Here is a 6,219-nt window from a genome sequence, read left to right as displayed (position 1 = left end):
GGTGCTGGAGGGGGCATGCTGGGCTTCCCCTGGGTAAATAAATAGAGTGGGGAAGTTCCCCTGGAGGCCATCATTGACACAAGGGCTCTAAAACAGGCTGCTCCCAGCAGGAAGCCCCGCTGCTTGAAGTTTCTGTGCTCTCCCCTTCCCTAGAAATCACAGGTCATCGCTTGCAGCCACCTCCTCCCCACTAAAACTGTAATCAGTTAAGAGCCATAAAAACACGGCTCGGAAAGGCCGGGAATGTGACCTCATGAGAAAGGAAACACCACAGCCGTGAGGAGAGGCGCTTCCCAGGCGGGCTTCGGAGCAGGGCCCCAGCTCTGTGCCTGGTCAGCTGCCTGTGCCTGGTCAGGGACATTTGGGAGCTAATGGGCGTCCTGCCTGCTCCATGTCTCAGTTTCCTCGTCTGCAAGGTGGGGATAACAGGACACGGACCCTCACCCCACAGGGCTGGCCCAAACCCCACCAGCAGGGACTCTCCTGCAACGTCACTCCGTTGGCATCAGTGGAGGAACCTCTTGCTCAGCAAAGAAAAGAGAGGTGCTGAGGGCAATGCCAGCAGGGAAGATGTTCCCATTTTCCCTTGCCCTGGCAATGCCAGAGGACAGGCACTTCCACTGGGAAGGCACCAAAGTTTCTCCTTCCTCTTAGGGCAGGTGAGAGGGGGATAGCAGCCATAGCAGCCACATTTGGTGAAGGGGGGGTCTTACTCCACTAATCAGGAACAGGACAAAAGAACTAGACAAGAAACACAGAAACAAGACAGGTAGGCCAGCTGATCCTTTATAATGAACTAATTATACATTTTGTAATTATGTTTTCAGTGGCTTTAAGCTTTGCATTACATAATTTAATTACTGCAAAGAGCTACAGTAGAGAGAGACAGGTTCAACATTTGGAAAAAAGTGTTCTGAGGATAAGCATCGTCTTCCTCTAAGTGTGACTGGGATTTGCAACGACAGTCTCCCAACGCCCACTTCAAGCTGACAGGCTGAAATGCAGAAGCAGCAAAGCAAAGTGGGGACCAGAGGAGGCCAGTCCCTTTTAGAGCTCCTTCCTCCCAGCACCCGGCATAGTCTGGCAGGTCCTGCTGCCACGAAGCCCTCCAGCCTGCTTCCCCTGTTGAGCTGTGAAAAGCCCGGGCACATGGGGTAATGTCAGCAAGAACGTCTGACTCTTCTTGCATCATCTCCTAGATGGGGAAAAAGCACAGAGGCCCAATGGAGAACACTTCCTATCCACTGATGCTGTTGCTGCAAGGTGCCCTTACCACAGGCCCGGGCTCCCCCTTGCATCCCAGCCCTGCCTGCCTTGGCTGTAACCACACTCCCGCACCTTCGCCGCCTGGGCCTGGGCCCAGGGATGCTGAAGGGTCTCAGGGCCCACTGGGAGGGCCAACTCCAGTGGGACACTCCTCTGAGGCGGCCCTGCTTTTAGCCCAGCAGAGCATCCCCACCCCAGTGCCATCCTGCCAGCACCCACGGAGCTGCGCAGGAGAGAATCCTGCCTGCTCGGCCTCTGCCCAGCCCAGGATCTTGCATGCAGAGAGCACACAGATATCTCTCTCCCCCGCACTCTTATTCATGTTCATTTATTTCTCACATTTCTTCTTCTCCAAAAAATGGGTGCAGCCCTGCTTGCAGAAACCCTTCAGAGTTATTCCTGCTTCATCCCAAGGCAGGCCAGTAGAGACAGCAATCCTCAGACCTCCCCTTCTGAGATGCTAGCTCTTGGCACCGCAGGGAGAGGGATTATTTGATCTTTATTAATTTATGGAGGTGAGGGAAGAGGGTGGAAATTGCAATGAAAGGGGCAGCCAGCAAGATGGCAAGGAAGAGAGGTTAAAAATGAAGTCATCATCTAATTGGCCCGCAGTGAATTATTCACATGTATAATCTTTTTAAAAAAAAAAAATTCAGCACAAGGCAATGCAAGTAAATGCTGTTCATGTTTAAAAGTCATTTCCATAAGTAAGTGCAATTTCTCTACTGTTTGCCCCTGTTTAATGAAGTGAAATCTTGTTTGCATTCCTCCCAATTTCCCAACGAAAGGCGCCCAAGCGTTTGCACCAAAATTACTCGGCCCAAATTAAAACCCTCCAACACTTAAAAAAAAAAAAAGAGGAGAAGGGGGGAAAAATAAGACTTATTTTTAAAATGCCTTAAGTGCATCCCAGCATCCTAATTTATTTTTAGACACTCGTTATTAAGAGTAGTAGTAAGTTTCCCCTTCTCTCTCGCTCTCTCTCTTATTTAAATGAACTTAATGGCAATAGATGCAAATGTCTGGAAGAGGAAAATAGTTAACATTTATTTATTCTTACTGTTGTCTCTTCCCTGGCTGGTGTCATTAGAACAGTTCGTTGCATCCCATTCGCTCCCATTAGCTCTGCTATCAGAGCCACCCAGCACGACTCCAGCACGGCTCGAAGTGCTTTCTGCGGCCCACATAGGGACTACATCATCATCTCCGAGGCACTGGCTTAATGACAAGAAAAAAAATCGGAATATATTGCACAGCGATCTGGGGAAACAACAACAAAACCCACCGCCGCCGCCGCCCATCGCCGCCTGCTCCTGACCCGCCGGCGCGTGGGCCTCTGTCGGGCGGACAGACAGACAGGTCGTGGCACTGGGACAAACGTGCCTTCGCAACCCATTGATCCGGGCGGCATGCAGGCAAATACGGCCACGGGGACCCGGAGCGCTTCCAAATGCACTCGGAGGACCAAGCAGCTGCTGGGTGCAGCAGAACCGTCCCCCCGACAGCTGCCAAAGCCGCTCGGCAGAGCGGTGCCGGGCTTATTTCCCCATCACGGCCTGGTCCCCCTGCCTGTGTCAAGGCACGAATGTTCTCCTAATGGAGCGGGACCGGCCCAGGGGTCCTCTCCAACCCCTGGACATGGAGGAGGACCTGGCCCACCCTGGGGAGAAGCTGCTCGCCCTCCCCAGGTGCCCGCGGGCAGGGGTAGGCCGCTGCGGCTTTCCGAGGCCTTCGGTCCCCTGGCACCGTCAGGGCGAGGATGGCAGCCAGCGGGAGGGAGAGACCCAGGGCTCTGTGACAGCGCCAGCTGACAAAGCAGCATTTGGGAGGGAGGACATCAGCATCTGCAGCGCTGACACATAAAAGAGAGGCAGCAGCTATTACAGGCGGGGACGGAGGCGTTTAAAGGGCCCTCCCCCCCTCCATAAAGTTGACATTGTCTCCCATGATAACTTTTCTGCTGAGGTAGGAGACACTTTACTGCAGAGTTGCACACAGCGAGTAGCTGCCCTCCCCCCACCCCTTCCCATCCTCTCCCTCTCCCTCTCTCTCTCCAGCATCATTTACATCCTTAATTAGCTGTAATTCTGCAGTGCTCATTAGGGAAGGACTGGAAAATATCAAGGAGCCCACAAGCAGGGGGCTTTGAGGGAGATGGAGGAAGAGGGGGACGCAGGCACCAGGCTGAGAGGGGATGCCCAAGGCTGGGTTGAGGAGCCAGGAGCCAGGAGCTGCTTGCTTAATTCAGGTGGGATGATTACACTAATTTGGGAGCACTGATCCAGTGATGGGGTTAAAGAGGCCACACTGTCCCACCTAGAAAGGCAGAAGTCCAGAGAGCAACAGCATCTGACCAGGAGGATCGGTTCTTACCTCCCTGCTGGAGGATGAGGTCTCTCTGCCGGGCCATTCAGTGTCCTGCAACCTTAAAGCCAACAGTCTGATGCAGGAGGACAGCAGACTTTCTTCCCCTCCAGTGCACACAGACACACAAACCTGTCCTAAAATACAAAAACAAACAAGCAAACAAAATAAAATAAAATTAGGACTTGAAACTAAAGCCAAACATTACATTCCACATTGTTGAATGAAATATTTCCTCCAACCCCAAATGGACAAACATTGTGAAGTTTCATTGTTGGTCCAGATATTTGATGTAATTACTTTGCGGACCACTGGCACACCTGGGCAGCTGTCATCTGGACTCCCCGTTGCCCAGGAGTGTACAAACACAGGCAGAGTTGAGCCCTGCCTCTTCACAATGCCAAGGTACAACACCAGTGAGGAGGTGCTATTGCCTCTTTGCCTGAGCTGGAGAACAAAGAACAAGGAGATGAAGTGAATTGGGCAAGGGCACAAAGGAAATTTGTGGCAGAGCCAGGAGGTGACCTGCGATTTCCCAGTGTCTCTCTCTGAACTGCTAATTGCCGGCCATCCTTCCTTATGCTGTATCACACGGACCGTTGTATGCCCACCTGCACTTGCTATTCTGGGCACATACTTGGCTACTTCTTAATTCACTGCCTCACTGTATCTTTGCTCGAGGTTAGATGTGCATGTAAAAGTCTATCGGGGAATTCAGTGAAGTTGATGGAGATGGTCTTTGCAAGTCCATCCTCCTACTTTTCACTTGCTGGTAATAATGTGAGCCTACAGTTCCTTGGGGCTGAGCCGCGATGATGTGTCCCACCAAAGACTCGAAATGACTACCAGTGCATATGGGATTAATACCTTTTTACAAATATAAGGGCATGTGCACAAATGGGCACTTGCACTTCCAAGTAGCTCCCTCTGTATGACTTTTATTTTCACCTCGTGAAGACATTTATTAACATCTACAAATTCCCACTGGTGTTTAGATGAAACTTGCCGTAACAGAGAAACAGAATATACAAATGTGTCAGAACAAGTCAGAAGAGTACCCTGGTGAGGTACAGCTTTATAGGAGTGCCTAGGACTTTTGCAAAACTGCATTTCAGTGGTTCATATCGTTGGCTCTGAGGTTTAACACAGGTTAACTCCTTCACACTTATCCAAGACAACTTATTTACATCACTCAGGCACAGAGAAATCCGGCCCATCTTTCTGTATTAACATCTGGCTTCTCCTGTAGTGTTTAGTTCATAGATCTAAAAGGTCTTTATAAAGGAGATAAAATGTCCAGCTCCACTTGACATGAACCTTCAGAATGGATTTTGTACATTACCACTCTTATATTAAAAAAAAAAAAAAAAAAAAAAAAAAAGCTAGACCCCTATTGGAGGTGCTTGGTCAGTACAAGGACAGATGCCTCATCATTGCCTATGTGTAGGGGACAGGGATGTCAGCTAGCTTAGACCTCCATGTGGCTTTAGCTCTGCCCACAGGTTGTGTGGGGCTGGTGGGTTCTGCAGAGGGTAAATACCTGCACGTCGCTGTGTGCAGGCACCAGGAAAGGCGGGGGACCTGCCTCAAGTGTGTGCGAGAGTTTGTGGACTGCTGCTGAATAGCTTGAGGCATCAGCCGTAAGGGTTTATTTCCAGTACAGAGCATTTCCCTCCTAACAGTCAATGAAACCATTTCTGCAAACCTCCCTCAGGTACCACGCCAAGAATGTAACACCAAGAAAACACTGGGCAAGATTTCTGGTCACTTGAACTATGGCAAATTGGGCAGCAAGCCTGAGAGTCTGCTCATGTAATTTGCAGAGAGATTTGGCTGACCAAATAGCACTGCGCTGCACCCCCATTTGCAAGCAAGCCCGCAGCACGCAGCAGCAGCAGCGGTCTGGCTCCCTCTCCCTGTTTCCTTCATGGAGGCCCAGGGGAGACCCAGGTTTGCTCCACGCCAGGTTTCTGGACATCATTCCCCATGGTGAGTCCTGCCGCGAGTAGCTGGGACATGAGCTCTGTGCTGGCCCCCACCCCGCACTGCTCTGTGCCAGCCTGCAGCCTCCCTCAAGCCCCACGGTGCCCAGGCACCCTTGTAGATCACCTCCTCCAGAATCAGGCCCTCTCTCGGCAGTCACACCAAGCCTCAGAGTGCCTCCTGCTGAACCTGCTGCAGCAGCACCTGGCCCCTGGGGCATCCTCGCCTTTCCCACAGTGGCTGGGGTGGCGAGAGGCAGGGAGAGGGAGACTGACAGCAAGGAAAAGCAGCAGATGAAAAGTAAACTCGCACTACATAAATTCTCAGATGATTTTTATAAGGACGCAACGGTTTAGCAACTTGCCAAGAACAACACTGAAATTATTTCAAGGTTTCCCATTTGTTTGTAAAGTGAATATTGAAAGTGCAGGCAGCAGTCTCCCGGTGTTCCCCTGGGAACTGTTAGTGTCCGTAGTAACGAGGTCATTCCTTTTTTATTAGGAGAAGGGTTTCTGTAAAGTTAAATGTGCTGACAGCCTCTTGCCTTTGATGTTGGGTTTCACCTCAGTCCCTCCTGCAGATATTGCTGCTCCTCCCTCGCAAAGA

At 51.0% G+C, this 6,219-nt stretch overlaps 1 long non-coding RNA gene across 1 annotated transcript in view; it reads right to left on the bottom strand.

The window, feature by feature from the left end:
- Nucleotides 1–711: 711 nt before the first annotated feature.
- LOC308197007 overlaps nt 712–6,219 on the bottom strand; it is a 318,880-nt gene continuing 313,372 nt past the window's right edge. The window contains exons 11-13 of the long non-coding RNA XR_013952526.1: nt 3,640–3,767; nt 2,327–2,484; nt 712–1,195 (exon numbers count right to left, since the gene is read on the bottom strand). This is a non-coding gene — a long non-coding RNA (uncharacterized lncRNA). The remainder of the gene's footprint in view (nt 1,196–2,326; nt 2,485–3,639; nt 3,768–6,219) is intronic.

Source organism: Anser brachyrhynchus (genome assembly GCF_964034855.1).
Source record: "Anser brachyrhynchus genome assembly, chromosome: 6".
Classification (NCBI taxonomy): Eukaryota; Metazoa; Chordata; class Aves; order Anseriformes; family Anatidae; genus Anser; species Anser brachyrhynchus.
Note: the sequence above shows the minus strand (reverse complement) of the source record. Positions and strands in the feature narration are given on the sequence as shown.